This window comes from Apostichopus japonicus, chromosome 13 (assembly GCF_037975245.1).
Source record: "Apostichopus japonicus isolate 1M-3 chromosome 13, ASM3797524v1, whole genome shotgun sequence".
NCBI classification, from domain to species: domain Eukaryota; kingdom Metazoa; phylum Echinodermata; class Holothuroidea; order Aspidochirotida; family Stichopodidae; genus Apostichopus; species Apostichopus japonicus.
Genome location: NC_092573.1, coordinates 25,914,911 through 25,927,012, shown reverse-complemented (window position 1 = coordinate 25,927,012; position 12,102 = coordinate 25,914,911). Strand labels below are relative to the sequence as shown.

The 12,102-nt window shown below is 36.1% G+C and overlaps 1 protein-coding gene across 5 annotated transcripts in view; it reads right to left on the bottom strand.

Moving 5' to 3' along the window:
• The window catches only part of LOC139979159 (tumor necrosis factor alpha-induced protein 8-like protein 2), a 63,603-nt gene that overhangs the window by 16,541 nt on the left and 34,960 nt on the right, over nt 1–12,102 (bottom strand). The gene's annotated exons all lie outside the window — the stretch shown is intronic.

Genomic DNA, 12,102 nt, shown 5'->3' with positions numbered 1-12,102 from the left:
TTGTCCCCCCCACCCCTGCCCCACCCCCGCCCCACCCCAAAGCACTTCAATTATTTCACATGCAGTCTGATAAAACTTACATGTACTACATGTCTCACAATGGATCTGGTTCATATACAGCACTTATGATTCATTGATAGTAATAGTACATCTGTACAATACAGTGCACATATCAAAGAAACAGAAACTTGTTAGATAGTCTACAATCGATGAAACACAAAGGAAACTTTCTTTTTATAAGGTACTGTAAGGTATACATCAGTTGTCCTTGTTTTTAATATGAAAATGTAGAAAATATATTAACATCAATTGATTTCAATGGTTTTAGCTTCTGTAGGCCACACCAGCAGCTGGGGTTGACTATTATCAGATTCTACTAAAATCAAGTAATCAATAGCTCTTAGTATTAGAAAAACCTAAGCAGATGTTTTATTCAGGTGACTATAGTCCTGACTACAAACCTGAAGTATCTGGCTATATCACTAAGATCATACTATAACCATGACCATTATTTCCCTGTACCACACACAATATGCATTTAAGTAAACCAATAGTACAAAGCTCCATACATATCAACAGACAAATCTCTGGTAGTACTTAATATAAACTCAACTAGTAGTTCAGGTCGTACCATGATGACAATTTCTGACCTGTTCACCCGATTCTTACATGTATGCAAATTAGACGCAGCCTAGATAGTATTATAAAGAGAGCGATTCCCAGTACACATACAGACTCTTGAATTAATACTTAGTCTGAACATTTCTCAAGGTACCTTACATGTGCGCCATATGCTCAAACACAGAACTATGTCTCAGGCATATATCCGTGGTTACAGTATCAAACTCAGATGTGCTGCATTATGGGTAATTGGTTTGATAAAAACACAGAAGTGGGGAAGAAAGTATAATCCATTAGCTCTTAAATTCATTTGATAACTAGTTTTATGCCAAATTGATAATAAACTGAATTAATTAATAGGACTTATCAATTAACACTTTCAGAGCAAGACAACACAATTACCACATTTCTGTTTTCTCCTGGTCCTTGTTTCTTGATTGCAAATTACATGACATTTTTCTTTATCTAATCCCCTTACATCCATCTCTTTGTGTTCACCATGCTCATTAACCTGTCTGCATTCTGTGCGTGTTTTTGTCCCTTCTGTTACTGTTACTTGTCATGTAGCCTTTGAAGAAGATCCTGCTAGGATGGAAACGTCAGGCCAACTTACTTTTACACATGTATACATTTATCTTTGTCACAATTTAACCACTCTGGGCTCTAGCGATATCTCTACAATGCATGGAACGAATATTAAGTGGTCAATACTGACAACGTCCTTTCCTAAATCTACCAGCCATTCGACTCCAACTGCTGGTTATAACTATTACCAACAAGACAAGTACACAAAAAAAAAGACCAATTGCTTCCTCTTAGTTGAAAAGTAATCACGCTTTGCCGCTCGGATCATAGGCGGCTGAATTCTAACTTGATAAGTGGTTGTCTGGCAGCCCGGCTGGCTAATCCAGTTTCATATTAATGATGAGAGCATAACATATGCTATTAATGAAATCACAGATATAGAGCTTAACAATCACCAACTAGGATAACGACCAAAGACATCCACTCACAGGATTGGTGTCAAATCCTACCTTTCTGATTCTTTTTGTTGGGAGGGTACCTAAATGATTATTCAATGATTCTGCAGTGAAGGATACCAGCTTGTCATATGGTTAAGTAATTAACTGGTTAAATGTTTGAGTTAGAATTATTATTCGATGGTCGATTAGTGTAATAAATCACTGGCAGCTGACATTTTAAGTACATAATTACTAAAAGCAACATCTAATTTTTGATGGAAGCATATTTCAAACTCCTGGACACAAATACAGTAAGTTACAAGCCTTTGAACTCAAATGAAAATTGAATTACTTTTCATCCTGGGTTAGACATGAGTTGAAACCATGAATCATTGTATATATACACATAAAGCTTTACAATGATAAAATAGCTATATTATGTTGTAAATAATTATCTGATAACATGAGTGCAAAAAAATGTAATTGAAGGTACATTGTTCAAAACCAAACTTAGGTATGTTTTAAGTATAGTGTCTCTCTGTGGGAAAGCTCTTAGGATCGAGTGAGAGTAATACTATCAGGTCAGTGGGGGGGGGGGGGGGGTGTACATATGTGTGGAGTACACATATAGCACACGTCTGATAAAATCATAAAATAATTTCATTGCGAGGGTTGTGTGCTGAGATTTGAGATTGAGAATGACTCAATTGCTCAATCTCTGATCAGCCATTTCTTATCGTAATCTCCTTCGATCTACTTGCTCCCTGGTAGACATGTGTAGTACAACTATACCTATGAAAAGATAGTGGATTTGTTCTGATTTATAGCAACACATCTCCAAACTAGCTGTTGAATCAGAGACAAAAACCATTTATGCCCTGTAGTGACAGGACCAAAAAGCTTTAGAGGTTTCCTGTAGATTAAAACCTTTAATCAACACACTGCTGACATGACCAAGGGATTGACCCAGGGCCAAGGTAGTCTAAGTTATAACAAATATTAACAGCTCTAATTTCCACAGATAGAAAGGGAACATCTGCCTTTTAGTTAGTCTTAATTTTGTCTGACATGGGGAAAGCAGATGAGCGAAAGAAAGCTAGAAGTTAGTTATATATGTGATCAACCTTTGCCTGACCTACTTCAGATGAACATCTTGTTTGTAATAGGAAGGTAGATTTAGTCTGCATTACATTTGATTTCAAGTGAGGTACATTTTCCCCTCCATATTCCCAAAAGATTTTTTTTATAATTGACAGGATATCAAGTTGCACCAAGTGGACCTTCATAGTAAACTACACCCTCTTGTGATCATTCATGGTGAGTTCACTGCACCCTTGACCTCCACTACATACAATAGAGACATTGTTTGTGTACTACCTACTCAGCAAAGGCAGTAGACATGCTAATTATAGTTGGTTCCTTCCAGTGTTGGCTGTGTTACTTGAGTTTATTTCCTGTTTACAGAACCACAGGATCATAGAAACATACCAGCATGTACTGTATACATACAGATACACAAACATCTAAATGATACATTCTGCACAAAGCTGATTTTGTCGTTGGCAATTAAATCAAGATTTCTGAGAACCACACCGATAAAAAGTTCAATTCGTACATGATGATGGCCAACGACCTTAAATATTAAAGTCCAAAAAGAGTTCAAGTTGCAGACATGTGCAAGACACATTTGAACCCAATAAAGCGCTAAACTCTACATTACAATGAACTTAACTTGAACTTATCACATTGCAATTTAATTATTGAAGACAAAATTTCAATTTGTTAAAAGAAGACACAAAAGCAAACATAATTATTGATCTATAAAATAGAGATAAACTGTCATGAATAACTTTCCCAGACAGATAAGGAAAATATTATTCCATTTGGGAGATATCACAGATTTAGTTTTACTATCACACACAAGGGAAGACTTGATCAAGTCTAAATATTGACATCATCAACCACATGCGCTAACATTGTTACATGTTTTTTTTTTTTTTTTTTTAAATCTTTTTGCAATGTTTAATTTCTATAATAGAGATGGGCTTTGCAAATTGATGGATCTAAAATACTGAAGCTGGTTTCGTTGATTTGTTAACATTTCTCCTTGAAAAATATGTAAAGTAAAACAGAAACTGAAATGTTTCAGTTGCTAGTGACACTATGACCTCAAAGACCAAACAGTACAAGATGTTTCCTACTTCTTTTTTGTTCTTCTTTATTTATTGGGGGGGGGGGAGGGGGGAGATAATAATTCAGTGTGTGTCCTCTTTAAACATTCCAAATCTGATATTTAGTATTAATACTAATAAGGGTAGGCATCTGGGTGATGAAATGTTAAGAACCAAAGGGACTCGCTGACCAATCACAATTATTGTGAATTTGGTGACAAGCTCTAGAAAGTAGGAGTTTTAACTCATCAACTGCGATCTCAGTTGGAGCAAATTATCCAGTACTGGCATAAAATCTAGGCTGATTAAACTGATTTAAAGATGTAAAGAATGATTAGAATCATGAATCTATTCTCCCTAAAAATGGCAGGTTGTCAAAATTGGTGAAATGATTTCATCCTCCTCTGGGTTATTATGAATTGTATTATCGTTTCAACGAATTAGCAGGAATTTTACCATAAATTGCACAGAGATGGTGTATATACATTCAGTAATTGATCAGGGAATGTACACATTTACATACTCTTCCTCATTATAACTTTATATAAGAAGAAAAACCAGTTTTAAGGACAAACACTTCATACTCTTTCTTTTCCTTTAACAATTCTTCACTCTGAGTTCAAAGTGCGGCCTGGAAAGACTGAAATATATACAAACCCTGGAAATGGACCCTAGTTTTAATGACTAACATAATCAAAAGCAGGAACCACTTAAAATATCTGACACATACAGATAAACAAACTTGAAACATGTAGCATCTCCTTTCACTACAAGCCACACAGACAATAGATCACAGGGTCAAATGAGAAAGTGAATGTAGGAATATGTATTCACTGGTAATTTTAAAATAAATCTCTTTAAATCCCTATAGTGTATTATTAGTAATATTCTCACTGGGTGCCAAGAGATGAACAGTTATGTAATTTGTCTTGTAAAATAAACAGGAGGTTTAACCTATTGAACTTTACAAGAATCTAGGTTGACCGATATATGATAAGCTGATTGCGGAAAGATTCTGCTAACTGGAAACTGCAGAGATTTGCATCAAGTAAAATAGACACTTATCCACCAGGTGGATCATTAATGTCATTAGTAAACCATGCGGGGGGAAGGGGGGGGGTGGTTGTAGGGATCGCAAGAGGTTTGTCAGTTATATTGGAAAAGACAAAATCCAACCCAGAAGGAGAATAGGTAACTACAAGGGAAAGGATCTTGAAAGCATGGAGAAATAAATATAGGTATAAAAGAGAGATCTATCAACAATATACTACTGTAATCAGCATTGACTAACAATAATGTACCACCAATGACTATCAATAATTTACTGTTATCAGCAATAATGTACCAATGACTATGAATCATGTACTACTGTAATCAGCACTAATGTACCAATGACTATCAATAATGTACTACTGTAATCAGCACTAAGGTACCAATGACTATCAATAATGTAATATTGTAATCAGCACTAATGTACCAATGACTATCAATAATGTACTACTGGTATCAGCAATAACTTACCAATGACTATCAATAATGTACACATGGACACAAATTTATTTCCTTAATCCTGCTAAAGAACTTCTGTACATTTCAAAAGGTCTCTGACAACTTCAAACTCGCAGGCTGATTTGGAATATAAATGAGTTTGGTGAGCTGATCATGCCCAAAAGTAGAATGTTATTCTGTACAATTCGAAGTAAAGAAGAACCTGCTAACGCAACCGCAGGCGAGAATATCATTGAGAACACGGCGGAGACTTTGAGAAGAAAATAATGATTTTGTACGATCTACCTGTGGGAGGAGATGTATGTACAGGTAATCAAATTGTTGGCAAGCTTGTGAATTAACATTCTGTGCTTGCAGGGGCTCATAACACAGTCGGATTCAAGAAACGCAAGCTGCTGAAACAACTAACAACCTCCCTATTGAAGAAACCTTTGACCTGCTGGCATGTTGAATATTCATGTTTTTAGAAGATATATTCAATGTTGACATTTGCACATACCTACGAGAAGAATACATCTGCATAGACTGTATACAACAGGATGTTCCCTTGCTTGGTATGAGTGGAACGATGTGAAGTAGTATCTGTCAATCAATGCACCTGCTGCTTCTTGGGAGTTGGAATTCTCCTACAAGTAACCGCATTATTTAAAGGTATGTATCTTGCCAACTGCTTGCAAGTTTTCAAAGACTTCATAGTTTAAACTGCAGTTTTCTATAGTGAAACCAAGGCTAAACCTATTCAATGAATGCAATATTGTATCTGTCAGGTGATCACTGGAATATATTTCAACTTTTCCTCTGTAAATATAGGTTATGCTGTACCTTAGACAATTGTTTACAGCCAAATGTTGCATTTTATTAGGGTTCATTATGTCCTTTTTCAACTCCCCTTTCTCTTCCCAGCATCTTTGATTGAGAGGGACCAGTTGATCTCGCTCCCCTCATTCCATTTCAGGTTCTAGTGTAAAGTACTGATTGCATTTCCTCTACCATATTGCTGGTGTTTTACAATATTTGTGAATCCAATCCTTGTTTTTCTGTCACTTCCTCAAACACACACATCCTTTTTCCATTTCATCTTTCTCTCCCAAATCCTTGTTTTTATCTCATTTCTTTCCATTTCCTCTTTCCGTCTCCTCTCTCTTAAAGTGCACCAGACTGCCAACGTCCAGAGGATCTTTTCCACAACTGGAATTTCCAGTTTTCAGGAAATATATATACATTTTTTTTTAAATTTCTATCTTTTTTTCTTGTGATATGGAACCCTGATTAAAAATTGCCTCTGGCATTATTCAATTACATCAATTATGCTCCATCCTTTACCATCAAAATTACCATAAGCTCGCCGACACCGTGAAACTGCCAACGGCATCCTTGGTGTTTGAAGGGCAAAAATATCGGGTTTGCCATCAACTTTGGGATCAGAATCATCAACATCCTGTTCCTGTGTTGGTTGAGTTTTAAACTCTTGTAGAACAATCAGTTGGAATTTTCGAAGCACACACAGCTGTGGTTAGACAGAACACTTACAACAATTTCAAGCTACATAAATTTTTACAAAAACTTCAAACCTTGGGCTTGTTAAATGTACATTTCTTTGACAGAAAACCAGTTTTTCGTAAAGATGAAAATTATTAAGTTTAGGACAGCAGATAGCATATATCTATTATTATTGCATAACTTGGATGTATTTAATTATATCCAATTTCCTGTTGTTGACATGGACCTCCATCAACATTTCTTAAGAGTTCATATGAAGAATGATTTCCATGACAACAAAGCAGTATAAAATAGATTACAAACATAACAATAACTATTATACTACTATATCAGGGGTGGCCAAAAAAGCATAGCATTATCTACAGTACAGTAGCTACATCTGATTGGCCAATCATCATCTGGTTACTAGTTACTACATCAGGGGTGCATGGCCAAACAAACATAAATTATCTAGCTACATCAGGGATGACTGGAAGCGTAACATTATCAAGCTACATCAGGGCTGACCAAACAAGCATAGCATTATCTAGCTACATCAGGGGTGCAACCATGTACACTTCTGGGAGAGGGGGAGATTTGAGCCCCCAAGCATCAAGCATCTTCCTCTCACCCCCTCTCATCCACCTCCCCCACTGGCAGTCTGAACATTTCAAAATGCCTAGTGTAAAATAAATTTTATATAGAACATGTTTATGTGGTACAAAATGAACAATTAAAATTCTTAAACATTGTTTCGAAAGTAGCATTAGTTTGCAGATTCTGCCAACATATTTCGTGAGCTGCCCATTAAATGTCATGGTTTGGCTACCCATTCTAAGGTCAGAAATCAGATCATGATAAACAACCTTGAAATGTCACCTGAATAATGTAATAATGATAGAATAATCTTCAGATCTACACACAAATAGTCATTAAAGTAAAAGCCCAAATGTGATCTGGAACAGTTCCAGCTACTGAAGCTTACTGAAAATTCAAACCTCAAACATGCAAACTGCTTAAATTAGAGAAATAAAAATTTGACAAATGGATCAATCTTGTCACAATTGAGCTTTTAAAGACATGACAGATCCAAAATATCACAACTTAAAAGTTCTCTTACTAACTGTAATCACAGGTAATCTTTTAACAACGATCATTCAAATGTGCCGAGAAATGTTAAACTCTTCATATCCTAAAATGTTCATTAAAGTAGATAGATGGGGCATACATGTTATATGTGACATACACAGGACTGCATGGCAGTATACGCATATGCTGACTATTGTACATAGCAAAATGGACTATTGTATCTGTTTGATTCAGAAATCTATTTTGGACAAAGTACCAGAAGGTTTATAATGCAGCTTCATCATGAGAGGGTGGGGGGGGGGGATCTTTATTACTAATAGCTGTTTATGACCTAAAGGATAATTACCACCATAAAATTGTAACCTTTTACAAAGTCCTCTAAGTCCGCTGTTATTAAATTTGACGCTTTCACAGGTTTGTTGTAATCAGTGTAAAAGCAATCCATCTGTTTCTCAACATACTCGATGCTTTCAAATCAACTTGGAATGTAGTAAATTTAATCTCTGTTTACACCAAACTTGCTGTACCCCTTAAGCAGCCCATTAAATTAACCATTCATGTAATCCCAACATGCTTCAGATATATGTTATTATACTTTTTTTTAATTTTGACTATTACTGTTTATATCAATATTTTCTGACAGATTTTTTTTTAATGAACTTCAATATTACTCTGCTGATCCTCCTAAAAGATGCCCTAAAGATAAATACTCAGAGAGATACAATAACCCTTGGAGAGTTTCAAGTGTTTCTCAGGGTTTGTCTCTCTTAACGTACTCTAGATGGACAGAGATAGGGAAGTACTAGATACCGCAGACTTATAACCACTAGATTGACTGACACATTTCATCATTTCATAATTAGATGGCAATTCCTCAACATCTGCAACTGAGGTAAGTTTCTATATGAAGGCATCTATTTATAGGAAAGCTCTGAAAAAATCAGAGAAAAAATTACCACTGGTGGATAGCATGTCTTGTATGCTGTGGCTATAGAAAGCAAGTAACCTGACATACACATGAGACTTGGTGGAGGGGAGGGGGGGTTGGGTTGGAGGCAGGGAGAGAAATTATCCCTGGTATTCCAATTGAATAGAAACCTGTGGCAGCATCACACCGGTATCAAATTGAGGGACCTAAGTCCCCAGGCCCCCTGAGTTGGGGTGCTAGAAAGCTTCTAAGGAATGGAGTTGGTTTGAGTTACAGGTAGTGAGGTAACCCCAACCTCTAAACAGACCTTTCTTCCACATAATATTGGTTAATGACTTGAATCCAATGAAAACGCAATGACTAGTTTATACTACCAACAAACTTGCAGCACTTTGCAAGCCTCTGCCGAAAATTGTAATTGATTAGAAACTTGGATGTCTTCTGACATCGTCATTCATCAAGTTTAAGAACATTATTAAGAGAGAGAGAAGTTCCTTTAATCTGTCTTCTTGTAAGCTTATTTTATGCTTCAAATGCTTCATTTTCCTTCAGGGAAAATAAATCAAATATAAGGTCTTTTGCTTTATAATTCTGCAATATCCACTGCAGCATTTAATCGGTTCATAGTCGTGGATTTTCAACACAGCAATCATGGTACATGTACATGAGACCCTCTATTTCATGTTTAATTCTTCCTTTAGTTTTCAGTGTATCGAACTGACTGCATGTCTGTCCATGTCCAATCTCTGTCTAATCTCCAGATGATCCCAGTTTGCCTATGAAGATGATCCTGCTAGGCATACATTTACAACACAGTCTTTTTCCAGTACTTAGTTATTTGCAATTTCACAGGTTCTTTTTTTTTAGTTTCTTTTTTCGTGTGCTCTCTCTCTATCTCTTTTCACTTAAATGTTTCCTCAAGTTAAACTCCATTCATTGTTAACTTGTATGCTAATGCTATATACATGAAACCATTCTTTTCCTTGTTGTTTTAAATTATCCTGGTGAATTGGTGTCTGTCAGTTCATTGTACATAGCTTTGTTTATTTTAAGTAATAAATAATATTATTCTAAGATTCTATCTTATTTTTTGTTTATTTTCGTTGAGCAATAAATGCCATTATTAAAGAGGTCATTTGATGTCTGTGTTCTTTGGAGCTTTGTTTATTTTAAGTTATATAAATAATATTATTCTAAGAATCTATCTTATTTTCTTTATATACGTTTGAGCTATAAATACCATAATTAAAGGGGCATGCAGACTTTAACCGTACATAACGGAGATGTGACGTGGAACTGATTTCTGTCACAAATATCATGAGTCAAGGAATAACCTCTTGCAACTCACACTTAGAGAGGTATTAATATTGCTCATCCTCTCCTCCCCCCAACCTCACCCCCCTCCCCTCCCTAAATAGTAAATACCTACAAATAACACAATGTTACCTCACCTCGAGTTAATCCACATCCCAGCTTAACAATAAAATACCTACAGATAACACAATGTTACCTTACCCTCTGATTATGACACAAGAGCTTAGAACAAGAGATCTACACTTTACTTCAGCGTATATTCCATTGGCTGAAATTGTTTGCTGAATGAAACTGCAGGCAATTTTCTGCACCTATAGGTCAAAAACTACATCCTCATATCATTTCGTACGGTGAAGATATGATTTTTTTTTTTTTAATTTAATGATATTTTGTGAATGCATCTGGCAAATGAATGATCCTCACAGAATTTCTGTAGCAAATGCTTTTGTTTTCCTTCAATTTTGTTTTTCTACTTCTTAGATAAAAACTTGCATTTTGATGAAATCTTCAATGAAGCTAAGCATACATTCCAAATGTATCAGGTTTTAAGGATAAGTAAAACTTGAAGATTAAAATAAGAAACTAGACGCAAAAATTGATGAACATTTTCTGTTCTGACGTCACAGACCACACCCTCTGTGATCCATTCCAGGGGTAAATCAAGGGTGTTTAGCCAGTCAAAACAGTCTAAATTCACTCAACCATATCTGGAGTTAAGGAGGACAGAATATTGAGATGGGTTTTCAACTAACAGTGTGGAATAATTGTATCTCCATTTGATATAACTATCACATTGTCGGCCACTGGACGTAACCATGAGGAAGTCACAAAATTTGACTGGTTCATTTCAAAATCATATTAGTAGCCTAGGGATGTTGTTTCAACACTGGAAGGTCATCAATGCTAAATATTGTTAAAAATGTGTATCAAAAGAAATTTTTTCCATATTCTAACCTTCAAAACTTTTTGCCTGAACATCACATATTAGGAGTGTTTATTTAGACAGGTAATGAGAAGCAAAAAAATAACTGGTGGCAGTAAAATATAGAACAGTAGCAGATAAAAGAATGTGCCCAATTTTTCTTTTTTTAAAGCAATAACCATGACCTTTATACAACTTATCACTAGGTACTTCATCATATCAAATTTGTTTTTTCAACCATCCCATCTTTCTGTTTTGCTATCCAAAAAAAATTAGGAATAGGCATTTTCCGCAACGAAGCAGGAAACTGACCAAGTAGAGCTCAACATAAAACCACTCCACTAAATATCATATTTCCTTCCAGGGAGGAAATGAAAGAGAAATGAAAGACTTTCTAACATGAGTGAATCTCATATACTGACATTGCTAAAGGAGTGAGCCCCATAATTACCATAACCTGTATCATCATACGCTGCACTTTAATGACCACAACCAAATGGCCCAAACAATCAACGGAAATCTGAATAGATTTGAGAGCCTCAAGAGGTTCCACTGATATGATCTTCGTTCCATTGAATCATGGAAATATGTTCCCCTGATGATGGATAAAGACTTCATCTACTCTGAACATGACATCATAGAATCCTACCGTTCTGCCTACAAAAACAGGATTAATGTGTTTGATAAGGAAGGCCGTGATAACCTGATACAGCAGGCATTGCATATATATGTGCAAGATGTACACTATGACAAAGTACTAAACACTGCGATACTGTACATGTTGAATAGTGATACATATCTAATCGTACACAGCACACACTGTTCCTTACTCTGTTACCTTTCAGAAGAGGGGTGGATTGAAGGATGGGTGATTGGAAGAGGAGTGATTGGGAGATGGGTGATCGGAAGAGGGGTGGATTGGAAGAGGGGTAATTGAAGGAGGGGTGATTGGAAGAGGGTGATGAGAAGATGGGTGATTGGGAGAGGGTGATTGGGGGAGGGGTGATTGGAAGAGGGGTGATTGGAAGGGGAGTGATTGAGAGAGGGGTGATTGGGAGAGGGGTGATTGGAAGAGGGGTGATTGGAAGAGGGGTGATTGGAAGGGGA